The sequence below is a fragment of the Ambystoma mexicanum genome, chromosome 7q (genome assembly GCF_040938575.1).
Source record: "Ambystoma mexicanum isolate Mex_15411 chromosome 7q, UKY_AmexF1_1, whole genome shotgun sequence".
Lineage (NCBI taxonomy): Eukaryota > Metazoa > Chordata > Amphibia > Caudata > Ambystomatidae > Ambystoma > Ambystoma mexicanum.
In genome coordinates, this window is record NC_090941.1 from 645,986,618 (window position 1) to 646,009,540 (window position 22,923).

Below are 22,923 nucleotides of genomic sequence, written 5' to 3' on the forward strand. Positions count from 1 at the left end.
GCATGACTTGACCAGAGGACAAGAGCAACTTTATCCAGGGCAAATGGAACGCCAGAGCAAACTGAAGCAAGACTTGCTGACATGAGGACAAGAGCAACATCCTCCAGGGCACATGAGACACCATGCGATCAGGACACGGGCAACGCCAGCTACTCCTGCTACTCCTGCTAGTGTATCATATATATAGCTTTCCTAAACTGACTAATCCCCAGCCCTGATAGGTTTTGGGGAAAGCAACTTGTTCTTGCGACGTCAGTTATGGTTAAAACGGTGTGACACAAGGTTGGAGGACGAGATCTCTGGAAACGACATGCTGTTATATTGTCATCCCTATCATTTGTTTGAGAATAAAAGACAGTAAACTTTGCGCTATGGTTAAGTCTTCCGTTCTTGCGGCAGGGATTTTGTTGGGGCCCAAGTAACCTCTTGCTGATAATCAGGATAGCTGCTAAGAGTCCCCTTGCCATTCCTTTACACATGAAGGAAAGTTTTTGCCCAAATGGTGTGAGCAGATTATGGGACAGTTAGGCCTGATGCAGTGAGACCTACATTTCAAACATCACTGTTCTATGGGCCAACCAGTTAATAGCCAACATAGGCTTGTTCTGACGTTTGTGTTTTATAATTGAATTTGGATCTGTCCCATAACAAATTAACGAACGGTGTTCCATAAAGGATGAAAAATAATGACTCTGGATAACACAAAGCGAGTTGACCAATTGGGTAAAATTAACAAAGATTGGTAAGTGGTTGCACAAGAAATTCTGCAAAATCAAACAGTTCACAATTAGTGTTTAAAGACAAGTACCACAGCTATTCATGTGGCAGAGTTAAAGTGAGTATAAGGTTTCCCAACCCAGTACTATGATCTCGAAATATTATTGCTAACCCTCCATCTCTCCCACAAACACAATTCCATTCATGGATAGATATACCTGCACGGGTTCACTTCCAATTGTAGATTAGTTTGTGGGGAAAATAAGATTTGACTACCCACAATATCTGCACAATGAGAGTAGCCAAACAGCTTGCAACTCCACATGCCATGCACAGCACATGCCTGAACAGGGACTCAGAATAAATCAAGTATGAGTAAGACTCATAAAATGTCCAGTAATGGACTCTTGGAAAACAGGTTCAATTTACGTTTAGGATTAGAATGCAGTAGTATGCACATTGAAAGTGAGCGATGGACTCATCCTTGTGTGGTATTGCATGATTAAGTTTGGTAAATTCTGTGAAGTGCCAAAGGAGAACAATTAAAGGCATTAAGAGCACCCTGGTAATCCTTTTTCTGCTGAAACACGCTGAAAATTGCTGCAAACAAACTGCACACTGCTGCCTTTTCTTGTGCACCCAACACTAGGCAGCTAGCATTACATCCTACAATTGATTTAGTCCTAATAAGGAGCTGTGAGAAACCTGGTGGTATTCTACGATGTAGACCCCTAAAATTGGGGAGGGCCATCGCTTTTGGATCCCAACTCTTGGGGTGGACGAGCGAGGGAGGATCACCTCGGTAGAGGAGTCCGGGGTTGCGCCCATTGGAGGACCTCAGGTGAGACACAGTATCCTAAAGGGACTAGAAGCGAAGAGGAGACAGTCCCTGAAGCCTTAATGGGAAATGCAAGTACTGCTGTCCACGATCTAAGAGGGAGGCAAGAGTATTGTACCAAAATAGAAGTAGGCAATGAGGGGGGTCAGAAGAGACAATGGTCTGGCTTTGACCTCAACACATATTTAACTTTCCCTCTTTTAGATTATAGTGAGTGCTGCCAAGACCAGTACTTCCATAACAGGGTACCGGAGGAGAGACTAATCTTAAACAAGGGGGAATCACTCCAGTCATATAAAAAAAAAAGGCCAGTGGATTCCCTTTTCTCCTCACCCCATGATTATTCAACCTACAAACATCATTTTCAATGTCATCCCATCTCCCCCTCCCCATTTCCAACATGTACTGGGACGAGGAACAGGCAACAAAGACTTAGGATTACCCATAGAAACAACACTGTGATGCAGGGAGAGTCTTACTACACTCCACCACTAGGCTGTCCCGTTAATAGAGTCAGGCACCTGACATTAACCATACACACCTGACTCCACCTGACACACAGTAAGGGTATAAAAGGTGTGTTTCTGTGGAGATGGGGATGCTGGATGGATCGTGGAAGCCAGCTAACAAGAGGCTGCAGTAGGAGGAGCCCAGAGGATCCAGAGGAGAATGGGATGCCAGGACGCTGACCCGTTGTGTCAGAGGGGTTGCAGCATGGCGAGGGAGCCGAGTCTCCATGGAGCTGGATTGGGGAAAGCTGTGACCTGTTGGGCATATCCAGGCCAGTGCTTGTTCCCCTGAGACGTGCGACGGTCCCACGGATGTCCGAGGGGCAGGTGGTGAGACTCTGGCCTCGGCCCACAAATCCTGACGAGATTGCCACCAGTGCTGTTCTACGGGGTAAGTTGAGGGAGAGAGAGCGAGAGAGAGGGAGAGAGAGAGAGAAACTCAGTAGCGTGCAGGTGGCTGGAGTGAGAACAGTGACAGAACAGTGTTAGGGAGAATTTTCATTTCTATGCTAATTTCCTCCCACCTTAGGGATCCCTTTTGCTGGACTTAGAACTTCTTAATGTTAACTCATGAGTGAGTGGGACCGTTTTCTCACTCTCTCCGGTGTTTTTCACCGACTAGGATTTTATGTTTTCACTGTTTTTGGAGTCTGACTTACTCCATAGGCATCTGCTTTTTGTATAGTGACACACAGCAACCGCAGTGCATTGTCACTGAAAAGTCCTTTGTATCTCTCCTAAGGTTTAAATTTAGAAGTATGTTCAAAAGCCTCACTGTGAAAGTTGCATTTAGAAGTGTGCCCAATAGCCTCACTGTGAAAATTACCTTTAGAAGTGTGCCCAATAGCCTGTCTGTGGAACGCCACAGTTAGAAGTGTGCTCAATAGCCCCGCTGTGAAAGTTGCATTTAGAAGTGTGCCCAATAGCCTCCATTGAAAGTGCATTTAGAAGTATGTTCAAAAGCCTCACTGTGAAAGTTGCATTTAGAAGTGTGCCCAATAGCCTCACTGTGAAAATTCCCTTTAGAAGTGTGCCCAATAGCCTGTCTGTGGAACGCCACAGTTAGAAGTGTGCTCAATAGCCCCGCTGTGAAAGTTGCATTTAGAAGTGTGCCCAATAGCCTCCATTGAAAGCGCATTTAGAAGTGTGCTCAATAGCCTCACTAAGAGAGTTGCATTTAGAAGTGTGCCCAATAGCCTCACTGTGAAAGTTACATCTAGAAGTGTGCCCAATAGCCTCCATTGAAAGTGCATTTAGAAGTGTGCCCAATAGCCTCACTGTGAAAGTTGCGTTTAGAAGTGTGCCCAATAGCCTCCATTGAAAGTGCATTTAGAAGTGTGCCCAATAGCCTCACTGTGAAAGCTACATCTAGAAGTGTGCCCAATAGCCTCCATTGAAAGTGCATTTAGAAGTGTGCCCAATAGCCTGTCTGTGGAACGCCACAGTTAGAAGTGTGCTCAATAGCCCCGCTGTGAAAGTTGCATTTAGAAGTGTGCCCAATAACCTCACTGTGAGAGTTGCATTTAGAAGTGTGCTCAATTGCCTCACTGTGAAAGCTACATCTAGAAGTGTGCCAAATAGCCTGTCGGTGGAAGGCCGCATTTTGAAGTGTGACCAATAGCCTCCCTTAAAAGTTGCTTTTAGAAGTGTGCCCAATAGCCTCCATTGAAAGTGCATTTAGAAGTGTGCCCAATAGCCTCGCTGTGAAAGTTGCATTTGGAAGTGTGCCCAAAAACCTCACTGTGAAAGCTACATCTAGAAGTGTGCCAAATAGCCTGTCGGTGGAAGGCCGCATTTCGAAGTGTGACCAATAGCCTCCCTTAAAAGCTGCTTTTAGAAGTGTGCCCGATAGCCTCCCTTGAAAATTACTTTTAGAAGTGTGCCCAACAGCTTCACTTGAAAGTTGCATCTAGAAGTGTGCCCAATAGCCTCCCTTGAAAGTTGCATTTGAAGTGTGCCCAATAGCCGGTCTGTGGAAGGCCACATTTAGAAGTGTGCCCAATAGCCTCACTGTGAAAGTTGCATTTAGAAGTGTAGCCCAATAGCCTCAGTGTTGAAAGTTGCATTTAGAAGTGTGCCCAATAGCCTCCCTTGAAAGTTGCTCTTAGAAGTGTGCCCAATAGCCTCACTGTGAAAGTTGCATTTAGAAGTGTAGCCCAATAGTCTCAGCATTGAAAATTGCATTGTGAAGTGTGCCCACTAGCCTCTGTTTGAAAGCTGCATTTAGAAGTGTGCCCAATAGCCTCCCTTGAAAGTTGCTTTTAGAAGTTTGCCCAAAAGCCTCACTGTGAAAGTTACGAAAGTTATGTTCAGTTTTTAGAAGTGTTCCTAATAGTACCTAATACCCCAATATCACCTTGGTGTACAGTCGAACCGAGAAGTGCACCTAATACTATAATATCATCCCTATGCAAATTGAACTTAGAGGTGCCGATTAGAAAGCACTCATAAAATCCATCTAAAAGCTTGTACCAAGCATGAATACACCCACTCAACCAGAGTTTGTCAGAAACTACCACCGTGGACTACCCCCACTTCCTGACCTGCCTGCCCTCCCGCCCCCCCTGCCCAAGACATCCAACCGCCCTTTGCTCTCCCTACCATTCCCCTCTCCAAACACCAAGCCAGAGGGGCACGATGGCGAGCCAACCACCCTAAGACCACTCCTCCCCTGAACCCCACCACAGACCAGCCAGTGTTAACCATGCCCGCTCCCCTCTCCATCACAACAGGTACCCCACGCCCTGCAATCATCAACCCCCTGCCTTACCCACAAACCCCCACCACCTTTCCCCCTCGACCGCACCCTTTCCCCTCCCTAAAAACTGCACGCCTATCCCTAGCAAGAACCAAGGCTGCATCCCTCTCCCCCTCGATTCCCCCTACCCTCTCTCATACTCCAATCGCCACAAAGAAACTAAAGAAGAAACGTACCTGGTCCCCCTCAACCTCTCAGCATTCCTCACCTCCCCTGTCTCGACCCGCCACCTCATTCCCGCAATCACCTCCTTCCCCAGTGTCTTCACCCCTCCTAAAACCCCTCTCCCTCAATTTCTCATCAACCGCAACTGAAACCCCAACCGCCCACACCCCACCTTCAAATCCCCCAAACCAAATCCGATCACCCCAACACACACAGCTACCCAATCCCACCCGAAACCTGCCAATTTTTCTGCTCGCCCACTATTCCCATCGAACATCACCCCCCCTACACCTCTCCCTACCCAGTCTCCACTCTCCCCGCCACCACCCCCTTCCGCTCCAGCTCCGAGACCAACCTCACCTGCCAATCTGAACTGCATCTGAACTGCATCCTGTTTAATGCCCGATCCGTAGCAAAAAACAGACACCCCATCTTTGACCTCCTCGCCTCTGACAAACCAGACCTGGTTTTTATAACCGAAACCTGGTTCTCTGACGACTTCGCCCCAATAGCTAATGAAACATTCCCACCCCTCCCCACCCCGACTACTCCCTCATCCCACTGAACCGTCCCTCCAGAGGAGGGGGAGTAACATTCGTCTTCAAGTCTCTCTTCCAAGCTTCAATCAATCATCGACAGCTAACCTTCCATTCCTTCCGGCGAATCGCTCCTCGTTAGACTATCCCTCTCCCCGTCGATCTCACACAGCTTCCTAATAATCTACAGGCCCCCTGGCTATGATAGACAATTCGCAAACAACCTCTGCGACTCTGTAGCCACCCTTCAACTAAACCATCCTAACTTCACCCTTCTTGGAGACTTCAACATATGGCTCGACATCCCCACCAACCCTATGACACACTCTCTGGTCGATGGTCTAGACGCACTTAACCTCCAACCCCACATAAACGCCCCGACTCACTATAAAGGACACACTCTTGACGCCATCTTTAGCTCCAACACCCTGATTCATTTAAAGCCCCCCACCTCTATCCTCTGGTCCGATCACTTCATTCTCTTGTTCACCATTCACTCACCCGACCACCTTCCCGTACTCGAATCTGAACCTCTGAATCTACGCAAATGCTGGAAAAAACTAATAATCGTCCCGGACCTAGCTGACACACTCCTCCAGTCTCCACCAACTACCTGCCAACTCAACAAACAAATAACCCCTGACAACTTTGACTCATGGCTCAACGTATCACTAATGCAGCTCACACCCCCTTTCAAACCATCAGCCCGCCGTGGCAACTTCCCCAGATGGTTCACTCCTGAGTTGAAGACCACTAAACAATTATAAAAATACCTAGAACGCAAATGGCAGAAAGACAAAACCCAGGAGAATAGGGCCACCTTGGCCCGACACCTTTATCGGTACAAGGCCGAAATACGGAAAGCAAAAAAAGCCCACTACAACTCCCGAATCCTAAACTGCAAAAATCCAAGCAAAGAACTATACAAAATCATCTCTGAATTCTCCAATCCGGCTTGCAACACGACCGTCCCGACTCCGTCACAATCAATGTGCGACTCACTCTCCCTCCACATTTTCACCACGGCCCTCGAAAGAACAAATACTCTAGCCACCAAACTGGCCCTCTTACATCCTCCAACCAATCCGCCCCCCCATACCGGCCGCCCCACCAGAGACCACTACTCAACCAACGTTTGAATCCTTTAGTCCAATATCACCAGAGCAACTTCTCAAACTTCTATCTGCCCCTAAACCATCTGGCTCACCACTGGACCCTTGCCCAGCCACAACCCTCAAAGAAATGTTCGCCTCCATCCTGCGCACGTGAACACACAAGATCCATCATAAATGCCTCCCTGTCCTCTGGTATCTTTCCCGGCGCATTCAAAACGGTTCATGTCAAACCTCTAATTAAAAAGCCTTTGCTCGACCCTCTCGAGCCCAAAAACTACCGCCCCAACTCAAACACCAGATTCCTTGTCAAACTCATAGACCAAACCGCCTACTCCCAACTAAATGCCTTTGTCGAAGCCAACAATCTTCTAGACCCCGCTCAATCAGGCTTCAGAGCCCGGCACGAAAACTGAAACCACCCTAACCTCAATTTGGGATGACCTTAAAATGACTGCAGACTCCGCGGGATGCGCGTCACTAATCCTTCTTGACCTATCCGCCGCCTTTGACACAATCAATCACTCAATCCTCCTAGACCGCCTCCACTCCCTAGGAATTCCTGGAACCATTCTTAAATGGATAGCTTCATTCCTCAAAGATCGGTACCAAATAACGATACTCTCCACCTATACCTCCCAAGCCCGACCAGTCGACACAGGAGTCCAACAAGGAGCATGCCTATCCGCCCTCCTGTTCAATCTCTACTTGATCACCCTCCCACCAATAATTCGTTCGCACAACATCCTGTGCTACAACTATGCCAACGACACTCAACTAATTCTAAAACTCCTAAACTCAACCTGACCTGGCCTCCTGCCTCCTTGACATAGAACTCTGGATGACCCAAAGCCACCTCCTGTTCAACCCCTCTGTTGTATATATGGGTTTACTGTACTAGGGGAATGTTAAGTGTTGCTATGGGGATGATGAGCATTCATTGTGTGCTGTCATTGGGCTTTGCATGGTTGAAGTCACAATGCACTGCTATGGAACTTAGGACTTGTTATGTATTGTATTTAGGCAGTTGGAGATCTGATGCTGTGCTGGTTGGGGGTCTCAACTATATGTCTGATTCATATTCTAATAAATCTGCTTATAATCTCACCTGGTGTGTCTTGCCTCGCTACATTGGCGACGAGGATGGGATTTTGAAGAAGTGTGGAGCATACAGGAGCAGAGAGAAGAACCCATGCTAGCCTTGATGGTGAAGGAGTCCGGAGACCCCCAACCCGGCGAATCGTTGCGGACCTACTCCCGAGTCCTGGGAGTTCACCCAACGATTGCGGCAGTCCTGGAAGGTGGATCGCTGTTTGCTCGCCGTACGCGCTGCCCAGCGCTGTGTTACGCTGCGTGGTTCCTGCAGAGGCAGAAGTTGGCGGCTGCCGAGCCCGGGTGCTGTCCGAATGCGATGTGGAGACTTGCCGAAGAAGTTGCGGGACACGGCTGCTGCGTTGTCGCAAGGGGTGGGAGCGACACGGCAAGGGCAGACCAGAGTGGGAAGCAATACGACTCTGGTCAGGACACGGCTGCTGCGTTGTCGCAAGGTTGTCTGTGGGAGCGACATGGCGAGTGCAGACCAGTGCAGGAAGTAATACGGCTCTCAACGAGTCGTATACAGGATCGAGCGGATTATCCCGCTGTGCTGCGAGGAGTGGGCAGTTCTAGTCCCTTCTTCCTGGAGTCGTAACGCCAGCTAACGTGACCCAAATTTGGTACATTGACGGCGAGTGCGTACCTAGTCACGTGACAGCATCATAAAAAAATGTTTTCTCCCTTTCTCTCTTCATCGGTTGGGACGCAGCTTGCCTCAGGGTGTTGGAACTACGCCCCGATCCCAGGAAGCGGCACGTACAGTTGTCATTGGTCCAGATGAGGAACAACGTGGCAGGGTTTTCTGCTGGTTAAAGAAATTGAATAAAACTTCGGGTGACGTGTGTGAAGAAGAACACCACAGCTATAGAGGATACTGATACTGTTACTGTTAACCTGGATATGTCTAGTGTCCCTGGGCCACAAATGTTCATGCCTACCCCAGGCCCTCCTAGGATCAAGTGGGGCCCATGGAAAAGGGGATTTTTACATTATGTTAAGGCGACATGTGGCAATGGGGTGTCTACGGAAAGGAAAGTATCCATGTTAATGCACTTTTTAGGTTATGAGGGGCAAATAATTTATGAAACACTGCCCGATATTGCGGAATTGGACATGGAAGGTGGTGGTAATGATTTTGACTATGCTTTACTTAAATTAGACAAACATTTTGAGGCAAAGATTAGCACGGTGTTGGAAGGATATCATTTTGGAATGAGATTCCAACATGACGGCGAGACAGTAGAAGAATATATTACTGCTTTAAGACACCTGTCATTGAATTGCAAATTTGGTGGGTCATTAGATTAACATATAAGGGATCAGTTCATGTTACATTGTTCAAATGATAAGATTCGAGAGGAGGTGTGGCTGAAGGACGATCCTGATTTAGACGAAGTTATAACTATTGCAAAGAGGATAGAACACACATTGCAGTGTGTGGTGAAATTGGGTACGAAAGAGGCAAAACTTGTTCAGCCTATTGAAGTTTTAAAGATTAGTGATCGTAAGAAAGGGGGTACTAAGGAAAAAAGGAAATCGAGAAATAAGCCTGTAAGAGGGAATGACTCTGCTCAGAGCAAGAGTGGGGGAGCACAAGCTCAACTGAGTAATAAAAATACTCAGAAGGATGTTACTTATAGAGGTCCAAGAAGAGATGAACGTTTATGTTTTAGGTGTGGGAGTGAACGTCACTTATCAACCTCACCAATATGTCCTGGCAGACGAGCAAAATGCTCTATATGCAAGAAGTGGGGGCATTTTGAAAACTGCTGCAAAACTTATCGTATTGGTGGGGCAAAGGGGACCATGTTTGTTGAGGATTGTGAGGTTGGGTCATCAGGAGAGGGTGAAGAGTCCGAGAGTGAGGTGGTCACTTAATATGGTGAAATGTTCGGAGAATGATGAATGCGAACATCCTGCAGCGTGGGTTAAGGTGAATGGACAAGAGGTAAGAATGTTAGCGGACTCGTGCTCAAAGATTACACTGATGTCAAGAGTCACCTATGAAAACATAGTACATGGTCGAATGGAAGACTTAACCCCATCTGATAAGAATCCTGGAGACTATAATGGCGCGAAAATAGAGTTGTTGGGGTGCTGCATGGCTTATTTCAGTTTCAAAGGGGGAACGACATATGGCAAAATATAGGTTACAAGGAAGGGCGAAACTTTACTCGGGTGGAGAGAACAAAGAGGTTTGGGCATCAAACTGGACCCTAATAGCGAACAACAAGTCCTAAATATTGGAAATGTCAGTGGGCCTGGCAGAGGGGAGGATGTTACCAGTGATTTGATAATGAAATATTCCAAAGTCTTCAATAATGGGGTAGGATGTCTGAAGGGTATGGTGCACAAAATTACACTGAGAGATGGGAGTAAACCGGTGTGTGCAAAACTGAGACTGTTGCCTATGACGATGCGTGATGCTGTGAAAGACGAACTAAAGAAATTGGAAAAGGCGGGTATCATTGAATCAGCTAAGGCTGTAGAGTGGATTTCCCCTGTTGTGGTGGTAAGGAAACCAAGTGGAGAATTAAGAGTATGTATAGACTTAAGGGAATTGAATAAGTGTGTCATAGCTGATCGACATCCACTTCCCAATATGGGTGAATTACTGAGTCGAATTGGTAATGCTAAGTTTTTCGCGAAGCTAGACATGGCAAGTGCATATCATCAAATCTATTTAGATGCTGAGTCGCGAAAACTTCCTGCGTTCATTACTTATGAAGGGATATATCAATTCCGACGTATGACGTTTGGGCTAATATCTGCTTCATCAGTATTTCAAAAAGTGATGGACAAGTTACTAAAGGGAGTGAAAGATGTCTGGTGCTTCCAAGACGATGTGTTAGTGTGTGGGAAAACTGAGGAGGCATTGGAGGAAAAAGTGGAAGTGGTTCTGAAGATATTCAAAGAGCGTGGAATTACGTTACGAGGACAGAAGTGTGTCTTTTGCCCCCATACGGTGGAGTATTTGGGCCATGAAATATCAGAGGGAGGTCTTAAACCCAGGAAAGATTTGGTTGATGGGATAAGAAGAATGCAAGCTCCAAAAAACAAGGCAGAATTGATATCATTTTTAGGTACCATAGAATTCTATAATCGTTTTGTAGAAGATTTTGCGGATAGGGTAATAAATTTGAGAGCTTTGCTAAAGAAAGGTGTTGAGTTTGACTGGGATAGAAGTTGCCAAAAGGAATTTGAAGAAATAAAATAGAACATCGATATGGCGAAACCATTGGCTATGTACGACACCAAGAAGAGGACTATTTTATCAGTCAATGCTAGCGAAATGGGGATTGGCGTGGTTATGTCCCAAGTGGGAGCGAATGGTATTGAAGATGTAGTCTTACATGCTTCCTGCATGTTGAAAGGGGCTGAGTTGAATTACTCAGTTCTAGAAAAGGAGGCCTTACCATGCCAAAAATTTTGTGTGGGGTCAGGAATTCACTTTGAGAACTGACCATAAACCGTTAAAGGCAATCTTTGAGAGTAAAGGCCTCAAAGTCTCAAGGAGAGTTGCCTGCTGGGTAACTAGGTTACAATGTCTTCAATTTAATATGGAAGTTGTTCCCGGCAAAAGCAATGTACAAGCGGATTATGCTTCGAGGTTGAGAGTGGATAGTAGCGATGATGGGGAGGGTGAAAGATGTGGTGATGTTGGTAATATGGTATTTGCTACTACGGAAAGAGTGATACAGAAAGAGTGGGTTGAAGCTCTACAGTCTGACGATAGGTGGAGGCGCATTATGGGCTTTGTCAGAGAAGGTTGGCCGGAAAAGAGATTGTTGTCGGGAGAGGAGAGATCATTGTGGGAAGTGAGACTGGAATTATCTGTGAGGGATGGTGTATTATATCGGTGGGACAAGTTGGTGGTTCCTGGGAGTTTGAGAAGAAGGTTGGTGGAAATTGCCCACTGTGGTCACGTGGGTGTCTGCAAGACTAAGGATGTTATAAAGGCTGATTATTGGTGGCCATGTTGTGATCGCGAAATCGAGAGAGCAGTTGGTGAATGTGCAGTTTGCATCAAATCAGGAAAAAATATTTCAGCTGTGGTCCAGCCAGTGAGAAAAACGATGGTACCGGAAGGTGTGTGGCAGATCTTGCCATTGATATTCTGGGCCCTGTTGATATGGGTAGGGGACGAGGAAGGTTTGTTATTGTCTTGATAGATATGTTTTCAATGTGGACGGAGTTTAAAATATTGAGGGATGTTACAAGTCAATCTATTGTGGAGTTTTTAGAGAGTGTCTTTGAGAGGGAGGGATTGCCGAGGAGCCTTCTTACAGACAATGGTCCACAATTCACGGGTAAGTTGTTTCAAGAATATCTGTTCAAATGTGGAATTCGGCACAAGAAGACTGCATTATATTATCCACAATGGAACGGAATGGTTGAGAGAATGAATCGTTGTAGAATGGAAGGTATTCGAGGGGCAAGTGCATGTGGTAGCGATTGTAAGGTAGCAGTCAAAGAGCGTTTGTATGCTTTGCGGATGGCCCCAAATGCTGTAACAAGGGTAAGTCCCTTTGAACTGATGAGGGGGCGAAGAGGGAACACTGTCTTGTCGCCGGCGTGGTTGGGAAGAGGGAGGGAAACCAATGAGGTTGTAGAGGAAGTGAAGAAAAGAATAAGAAGAACGAAAGGGAAAATTGGTTAAGAGGATGAATGAGAAAACTCCAATGAGGAAGGCAACAACTGTTGAGGTGGATGATTGGATCAGAATACGGAAACCTGAAATAAATAGGAAAGGGGATCTGTTGTATTCAGATCCTGTTAAAGTAGTCCATGTGTTCAAAGGGTCGTTAGGATAGAAAGCGGTTAAATTTGGAATTTGTCAAGAGTTGCGAAGATAAGAAAGTAGGTATCACAAATTATCCTTGTGGTAAGCCAACAGTGTAATGCCTGTTGATGTTATGTTGATATTTCCATCATTTATTTAATACCAGGTTAAAGTTAAGTTTCATTTGTTATTATTTTGGTTGTTGTTCAGATAAGGGAGGGGGGGGTGTTGTATACATGGGTTTACTGTACTAGGGGAATGTTAAGTGTTGCTATGGGGATGATGAGCATTCATTGTGTGCTGTCATTGGGCTTTGCATGGTTGAAGTCACAATGTACTGCTATGGAACTTAGGACTTGTTATGTATTGTATTTAGGCAGTTGGAGATCTGATGCTGTTCTGGTTGGGGGTCTCAACTATATGTCTGATTCATATTCTAATAAATCTGTTTATAATCTCACCTGGTGTGTCTTGCCTCGCTACACCCTCTAACTCTCGCGCCAAGTCAACAACGTCTCAAAGTCCTGCCACTACCATGTTAAAACCCTTAGGCGCATCTTTCCATATCTCTCCTTTCCCAACAGACTCTCTGCGGTCCAATCAAACGTTAAATCAAGACTGGACTACGCAAACCCCCTATACCTCGGAGTCCACGCGTACCAACTGAATAAACTCCAAAAGGGCACAAAACGCAGCAGCCAAATTGCTACTTGCGCTCGGCCCAACAGACCACATCTCCCCAGCCCTTAAAACGCTGCACTGGCTTCCAGTAGCCCGAAGAGTGACTTTCAAAACCTTGTGCATCTCCCATCGAGCACTGCATAAAACCGGACCTCAATATCTTTAAGACAAGCTAAAACCCTACCACCCTCCACGCACCCTAAGATCAAGCTCAGCCAGTCTCCTAGTCATACCGAAGACAAATTCAACCAACTTAGGCGGATCATCATTCTCAGCCTTGGCCCTAACACTATGGAACTCACTCCCACCCCACATACGCCTAACCGAAGATTTAATGTCCTTCCGCAAACTGCTGAAAACCTGGCTCTTCCCCTAAAACCAACCCGTACCAAACTAACCCAAACAGTCCAACAGCAACTCAAGGACACTAATCCATCAAACCACCTGATGCGAGGAACTAACAGCCAATAACCCTAATATAACCTAGAAGGGCAAACAGAATTAAACGAAAAAGTAGATCAAAGCAGTGAAAGAGTTAATATGAGTAAATCATACGGAAACAGTAAAGTGATTTAAACTCCTGGAATAACCAGAATGCATACGGAGCGAACAAAACTAATGGCATGGATGAATTAGTTAGACTGGATAAATCGGATGGAACAAAAGGAATGCGCTGAGTGGAAGAATGATTGAGTGGAAGAACAGCGTAAAACAGTCAAATATCCAGAAAGGATGAGCGTACAGCGGATAAGTATGTAGAACTGATGAGCATGTGAAACGGAGGAGTATGTAGAGCACATGAGTATGGATAACGGATGAATATGGAAACACGGAGAGTGTATAGATCGCTGGAACAGATGAATGTACAGACCTGGCGAATATACAGAGCGGATGAGTGTATAGAACAAATGAGTGTATAGAACGGATGAGTGTATAGAACGGATGAATGTATATGACTGATAAATATATAGAGCAGACAAGGGGTTAGAGCGAACAAGTGGATAGAGCTGATGAGTGGATAGAGCGGATGAGTAGATAGAACGGATGAATGTATAGAGTGGATGAGCGTATCGAGCGGTTGAGTGCATAGAGCGAACAAATGTATAGAGCGGACCAGTAGATAGAGTAGACAAGTGGATAGAACGGATGAGTAGATAGAGTGGATGAGTGGATGGAGCGGATGACGGGATAGAGCGGATGAGTAGACCGAGTGGACGAGTCGATAAGTGTACAGTGGGGATGAGTGTACAGTGAGGATGAGTGTACAGAACGCCTGAAGGGATAGAACATATGAGTGTAGAGATGATTATATGGAACAGCATATTGCTGTTGAGTGAGTAAAGGGTATGTGTGCGTAAAGGGGATGAGTGCGTAAAGGGTATGTGTGCGTAAAGGGGATGTGTGCGTAAAGGGGATGAGTGCGTAAAGGGGATGAGTGCGTAAAGGGGATGAGTGCGTAAAGGGGATGAGTGCGTAAAGGGGATGAGTGCGTAAAGGGGATGAGAGCGTAAAGGGGATGAGTGCGGATGAGTGCGCAGAGGAGACGAGTGCGGATGAGTGCGCAGAGGAGACGAGTGTGGATGAGTGCGTAAAGGGGACGAGTGCGGACGATTGCGCAGAGGGGACGAGTGCACAGAGGGGTCGAGTGCGCAGAGGGGATGAGTGTGTATGCGCAGAGGGGATGAGTGTGTATGCGTAGAGGGGATGAGTGTGTATGCGTAGAGGGGATGAGTGTGTATGCGCAGAGGGGACGAGTGCGCAGAGGGGACGAGTGCGCAGAGGGGACGAGTGCGCAGAGGGGACGAGTGCGCAGAGGGGACGAGTGCGCAGAGGGGACGAGTGCGCAGAGGGGACGAGTGCGCGCAGAGGGGACGAGTGCGCGCAGAGGGGACGAGTGCGCAGAGGGGACGAGTGCGCGCAGAGGGGACGAGTGCGCGCAGAGGGGACGAGTGCGCGCAGAGGGGTCGAGTGCGCGCAGAGGGGTCGAGTGCGCGCAGAGGGGTCGAGTGCGTAGAGGGGTCGAGTGCGTAGAGGGGTCGAGTGCGTAGAGATGATGAGTGCGTAGAGAGGATGAGTGCGTAGAGAGGATGAGTGCGTAGAGAGGATGAGTGCCTAGAAGGGATGAGTGCGTATGCGTAGAAGGGATGAGTGCGTAGAGGGGATGAGTGCCTAGAAGGGATGAGTGCGTAAAACAGGTGAATATATATTACATGTGAAGGACAGACAAGAGTACATGCGTGGGGCCGACTGGAGTACGCAGAGCAGACTCGAGCGCGAGGGAGGAGCCGGAATGCATGAGTGCGTGGAACAGACCAGAGTGTATCGAGCAGACTGGGATGCATGAGTGGATAGGAGTGCATGGAACGGACTGGAGCGCATAGAAGTGATGTATATAGTATGGTTGAATACAGAGAACGTTTGAAAGACCATACAACCCACCATATCACATCACCACGCTTACTCTCTCCTTTACATCACCACTCAACTAGAACACAGAGATACTATGACACCATTCGGTATAACTGTTCTCATACCAACATCCGCCGCTCACTCCACATCATTCTAAGTAAACACTGCTGGTTACTCACCCCCCAGCCAGGCGTTCTCCTCAGGCCTAACGCAGCCACCTCCGCTCTGGATAAATCCTGCCAGAACGAACACATACTCCTGATCTCTCAACCACCACACCTACCGCTAAGAAGCAGCTATTACACTGATACCGCACGTGCTGCACACATACCCGGTGCCCACATGCACCTTTTCGACTCTCTCTTCTCTTTCTGCTGATCTGAACTTCGGTTCCCAAGGGCGTTCAACCTACCAGCGCCTTCAGACCATACCAATGGTATATAAGGAGCTATATAAATGCAAAATAACAATAACAATAACCTTTTCTTGGGCGAACTACTGTTTCCCAAGAATAGTAAGGTGAAATTGATCTTACTTACCTTTTTTACATTGTTGGTCCAGCACACACCATCTTATGTGAAGTGCTGGGGGTTACCTAGTAGGCCCTTATCCTACTTTCTCAAGTAACATTTGTTGTTACCCTAAGAAACTATTCTGGAATCTCTGTTCAGGAAGGAGACACTAATGTAACAGATAAAATAATGTTTTATGGATTCTGTTTTTTTAATCCTAAATAAACAATGAATAAATAAGGGAAAGAGCCACCAAACCATTTGTGTCTGTGGAAACTGGAGGTGCACGCACATAGCAGAAAGTGACATTTAAGAGGAAATCTTCAGGAAATTGTGAAAATGTATGTTTAAGATTTACAGATACATTTTTCAACACAACTAAGGACTGGCACTTAAGTACTAAATTATTAGTGCGAACAACAGTGCACGGTAGAGCAGATGCTAGAGAAATTAGGATATGAAAATAACACGGTGGTGGGATAGAGGAGTGGGGTAAGTCAGAGAGCGAGAAAGTGAGAGAGCGAAAGAGTGAGAGAGTGGTAGAGATGGGGAGAAGTTAAGGGCATTTAGGAAAAGGAGAGCAAGGATTTCTGAGAAGAGTTTGTAAGTTAGCTCAAATGCCCAAATACATTAGAAAGGGGTGCTTTGAATTTGAAGAGATTTGGCTATAGAGAGAATTTGGTCTCTTTGCAAATTCATCTGTGATGACTTGGGAATTCATTTTACGACTGAATATTTTTTTTTCATTTATTGTGCCGTAGCCAAAAAAAATGGACTTTCTACACATTTCCGTAAAATACAAAATATTTAAAACAATTCATCCAAATAAAGATCAGCAAAGCAGAAAGAGGACAAAAAATGTAGTACAGTTACACTTTTCACCAAAGTTTCCTTTCTCAATGACCATCCAACTTTAGATCTCTCAACAGTCTTACTATTTCTGCAGTTCGGAAAGTTTCATACCCAGATGAGGCTCTGAACCAAAATTCCTCTGTGTCTAACCAACTAATATCATGGACAAATCTTCTCAGTCTCAGGACTCTCAACTCCCTTGTGCCCGTACATTTAGATATCAGATGTTTTAGTGTTTGGGATTCATTAGCATCACATTTGAAACAACTATCATCTAATTGGGCTGTATCTCTGGCTGATTGAATTTACAGAGAAGGGAGTAATAATAATAAATAGAATAGGTCCCTAGAGCTTGAATCTGGAATCTGAACAAAATTCTGGACTCAACGGCAACCAATGGAGAACATGTCTTGCGGTCGTGACATGATCTCTACGTTTGAGTTTCATGACAGTTCTGACCACCCCATTGTGGCACACTTGCAATTTGTTGCAGCCAGTCTTGTTTAGTCCCATTAGGAGACTTGAGCAGTAATACATTTTTGACCCTATTATCACTCTAGCAATGGTCTCCGCATTGTTTTGAGATATAAGGGGCCTTAGATGACCTAAAAGTTTAATATAATAGGTGCATGACGATACCGGACTGCTGACGTGCTGCTTCATAGTCAGTCGTTGGCCGAAAGTCACCCCCAGTGTTTTCACCTTTTTCAGAGGCGTGATAGTTTATTCTCCCAGCTGAAAGCTATCATAGCGTGGCCCAAGTTTGTCTAGTATATGGGAGGATCCTATAACAAGGAGCTCAGTCTTCGATTTGTTCAGGGCCAACTTGTTATGGACCATCAATGTTTCAATTATAGTGAAGACTTTTTTGATGGCAAGTTCATCTGAGCTATGTTAAACAACCAGTGGGATGACACATTGAGTGTCATCCGCGTAGTTAGTGAATATTACGTTCTCATAGTCTAGCATAGCAAATAAGTGGGCTGTGAAAATGTTGTAGAAGCAAGGGGAAGTGCAGGCTCCCTGAGACACTCACAGGTGATCATAGTGGGTTCAGATTCCGCCATGCCGCAGAAAAACTTGCTATCTCGGTTGTTAAGAAATGATGAGACCCATTAAGATGCAAGGGGGGAGAAGTTTGCGACTTTGTGCAACCTGGTGGTCATGATATCATGATCCACCAGGTCAAACGCTGCGGAAAGATCAAGTAACATAAGTAGTGAAGCCTCATTGCGATCCATGCGGGACATTAGCTTAGACTTAAGTTCCAAAAGAGCGGTCTCTGTTCCAAAACCTACCCGGAACCCAGACTGGTGATCATTTAGAACATGATATTTCTTTAGGTGGTCTGCAATTTGTATATAGGCCACACGATCAAGGATTTTAAGAAGAAACGCTGTGTTAGCAATAGGCCAATACTTATTTGGCATATCGACTGAGGCCAGGTTTTTCTAAAATAGGTATTACCCAGGCCTTCCTAAGATCTTGTGGAACCATGCCAGAGATTATGGAGGCATTAATGAATTTACAAATAGAAGTGATTAGGGTGGGGGTGCATGTTTTGATCAGCATGGTGGTATATAGGTCATTCTTGCATTTGGTGGGCTTAAGTTGATTGATAATAATTTCTAATTCTTTTTCTGTAACAGGAGATAAGTAAAAAATAGGAATAAGCGGAGATCTTTGAAAGGACCAGTCTACTGGCTTGATCTCGTTACTTTTTAAGTTGTCGCTTTTTTCCAGGTTTTCCTTAATAGTATTCAGTTTCTTATGCATGGCGTGTTGCATTACATTACACCAAGAGACATCATCTATGTTGGATCTCTCTGGGATTGTATGATTGGTTCTTTCAATATGCAAAAAAGTTATTTTGTAGCATGTTGGGCATTTTGTATCCTAGTATTGAAAATGTTACGTTTGGCCTTGATAATAGCCTTTTTATAAGTGGAGGCAGTGGCTTTATATTTACTGAGGAGCAGGGGTGTGTTACATGTCTTCCATATGTGGTAAGATTTAAGGGTTAGCGACTTCAGAGATTGAAGATCCGGTGTAAACCATGGGTTACATTTGAGATCAGGTTTTGTCGTCTTCTTTTTAATGGGGGCCAAGATGTTAGCTGTGGTTTCTAAGTTAGCAGAAATCAGTTTTGCTAAATCTTCCAGGGTGTCTGTTTTAGGATGCCTAGGTAGGGTATTATATATTGGTTCTACTTTACTCATAGTGATGTTTTTTTAATTCTGATATAATATTTCTGTTTTATTTTGACGTTTAGGTTTAATAGGGGGATCCACCGTGATATCAAAATTCACAAAAAAGTGATTCGACCACGGACAGGGTGATACTAATATGTCATTGATATTGATTGCATGTCCAGCTACCCAGTCTAGGGTATGGCCCATAATGTGTGTGGGCTCTTGAATAAATTGGGTAAGACCCAGTTCAAGCAGGACAACTTGTAGTTCGAGTGTGTTCTTATCATCCTTATGGTTAAACCACAAGTTGAAATCTCCCATAAGTAGATATTTTGTATTTGCTTTGAGAGAAGAAAGCAGAAAAGTTGAAAGGTTTTTCACAAAGTCTGCGATTATATTAGGGGGTTTATATATAAGGAGTATATTCAAAGTGCTCTCGGCATTCAGGCTAGTTTTAATATTAAGAGAGTCAACACCTTCCATCACAAATTCCCTACTTTCCCATATGTTAAAGGCTAACTTGTATATAAAGGCAACGCCCCCTCCCCTACCATCTTTTCTGTCACTTCTAATCATTCCATAACTTGGTGGAATGGCTAGGTTAAGGGAAGGGCCTGCTGCTATGTTGGCCCAAGTTTCAGAGATAGCACACACATCTATGTCATGTTCTTCGATGTGTGTAGCAATCTCTAAGGCGTGTTTGACTAGGGATCTAGTATTTATAAGAGGGAATTTAATGGAAGTGTGATGGGTGCGGGATTTATTAGGTACAGAGTTAGAGGTATGTTCTTCTTTTAATGAAAGCCTGTTGTCAGTAGTCATGGGGGGATCAAGTGTGTGTGAGACATTAGCAATGGATAGATTATCAGAGGCAGGGCTGGCAAATAGGTCAATGGCTGATGAGCTATGTTGGCAAACAATAATAGGATCGGACTTGTGGGTGCGCAGTGAAATAATCCGATCACAGGTATCTTCCAATAAAAACAGTTTGTTTATATCTGTTAGCACCGTTTTCAGTAAGTTAGTTTTCATACAAATATGGTCAGTCACGTCCTGGTGTTTGTTTAATGTACCTTTGGCTGTGTCCAGAGCAGCAAGGATCTCTAGTATTCCCATGGGCCGGGAAACGCAGCAACGCAGCCGGATGCAGACTGACGCCGACTGGCTTGACCAGTGCACGCAGGCGCATTCGCGCCGGGATCGGGAATAAGAGGGCAACGCAGAACTGCAGATCCTATAGGGAAACTGTAGTTCTGTGTAGCAAGCAGTGCGTGCAGAGACTCAAAAAGAGCTCCGATTCAAATCGCACAGCGTGGATCGAGTTACAAATAATACTATCCTGCAATTCAGGCAGTCAAGACTAGGTCAGCACTTCTGACAAATGTGGCGAAACAATGGCTAAAAGGGCAGTTAGAATATTGTAAAATAAGAGTTAAGAGCAGAGTTAAAAAACACAGAATTAAAATACACAGTACGGGTGAAATTAGCAAGCTTTCCTTGACTCAGAAGGCTTCACAGGCTTCCTCAATGACACACACATAGGCTCCAGGTCAGTGTGATGCAATTGCTTCCCTAATGAAGAGCACATGTCCCTTCAGCGAGATGAACCAGTTCCCCACAGTGAAGTGGACATCTCCGCAAAGTGAGGGGGACTAGCTCACCTACCCTCAGTGAGATGGGCCAGCTCTCCACAGTTAGATGTACATCCTCTCCCCAGAGAAATGCCATAGCCCCATTAAGAGCAATGTACAAGTTGTACCCAGGGTTGACCAAATTGCTAACACCCCTGGAGTTCCCCTTTTGTAAGCAAGATGTTGCAATAACACCAGCACATTTTACAAGCAGAGGCCAAGCCTCTTTTACAGAAAGGCGCAATAGAAATGGTTCCACCTCACAAGGTACTTCCTAGTTCCAAAAAATGATTTAAAGGTATGCCCAGTTCGACCTCCGTCCAGCCAACACGTGTCAAACCACAAAAGTTTTGAATGACAACTCTTCAAAAAGTAATCCCTCTCCTAAAAGAGGGAGATTACATGGCAAAATTGGATATGAAAGATGCATACTTTCATATTTCAATGTTGCCACCGCACAGAAAGTACTTGCACTTCCAGATAGGGAACACGCACTACCAGTTCAAAGGGCTCCCCTTCAGCATTTCATCAGCTCTGAGGGTGCTGACCAGGGTACTGGCTGTAGTGATGGCACACTTAAAACAGCAATCCATCCCATTGTACCATTATCTAGATGACTGCCTCATAACAGGAGACACACCACAAATGTGTTAAGAAGGTGGCCTTCCTCCGAAATACCCTCATGCAGTCAGCCACCTCTTTGAAGCATACATCATGCAAGAGGGGGGGAAAAAGACAGCCGTCTGGGAGCAGTTTTGTTAAATCACTTTCTTAAAAAGAAATGTCTCAATCTTGTTCTGCTTTTATCATGGTTTCATACAATGGCAACAGATTACGCAATCATTTTATGCTAATATAAAACTCATATTTTGATTGGCCATTTAACTTAAAGGTCAAACATCACTTGTTTTCTATTGGGCATAAACACTTCCTGGGACACATGATTTTTATGCTAATCAGCATGACTTTCTGTTTTCCATATTTTCTAGATCACAAGACATATGTTGCAACTTTAAAACTGTACAGAACAGGTTTTGCAAATTACGAATGCTTCAGACAATTGCCAAGGTCACAGATTAAGCTGTCTAGTTCCTTATTGGCTGATCCCCCTTTCTTATCTATATCTGACTGTAAGCTAGTTTTGTTTTGTGAGCAACACCATGAAAATCATATATTCTTCTATTTTATTCTGCTATATCACTGCACCTTGGCTTCTGTCCAGGCACTCCCTTCTTGAGTCAGCACATAGCACTTTTGAGTTTCCATTAGAGTTATGACCTGCAGTTTATTTGTAATACATAATGTGACATTCATTTTGAAAAGAATGGATCCTCTTGCCATCGCTATGGGCCTTATTCTGATATATCTTTCTAATGTCTACTGAGTGTGAATAATATTTCTTATGTCAGGGAGCTATATTCTGTGTTAGGTATGTTGTCCTAAATAAATGTGGAGTGTCACCTATGTTCTAATGTACCTACCTATAATAAGGGCAGCCTGGCTGCCTCAATGAACAATGCTTCTGACTTTCAAAATGTCGGACAGAAGGGTGGGACACATGCCCTTGAATGACAATCTCACCTGTCCGTTACCAGAGGGAGAGAGGGAGTCTGATCCTCTTCATTGTCAACGGCACACTCAAGCCACAATCAACCTTTTGTTCCAATTGGGGTTCTCAATCAACAAGAAAAAATGCAGTCTCATCCCCAGCCAAGTAAAACAATTCCTTGGTGCATTGATACAAACACAAGAAGGCTTAGTGTTCCCCTCCAATGAAAGAGAACAAGACTTGCTGTTTCAATTAACTCATTATATGGCCGGTCGTAAGATAACCGCCCGAAAGGTGATCCACCTTCTCGGGATGATGGCATCATGCATAAACCTTGTTCCACACGCACGTCTACGCATGCGCCCAGTGCAGGAGGGGCTAGCAAAATCATGGTCTCAAGCATGCAGTCAATGGGATGACCTAGTGGCCATCTCACAGTCACTAGTACAAGCACAGCATTAATGGCCAAAAGAAACCCTGTTGAAGGGAAAACCCTTTCACAATCCAGCAGTGCAGCTCACTAACAGATGCCTCACTCTCAGGGTGGGGAGCATACGAACTCCACCAAACTGCACACGGAATGT

The 22,923-nt window shown here is 45.2% G+C and overlaps 1 protein-coding gene across 1 annotated transcript in view; it reads right to left on the reverse strand.

Moving 5' to 3' along the window:
* Window positions 1-22,923, reverse strand: part of MEDAG (mesenteric estrogen dependent adipogenesis) — a 351,608-nt gene that overhangs the window by 247,466 nt on the left and 81,219 nt on the right. The gene's annotated exons all lie outside the window — the stretch shown is intronic.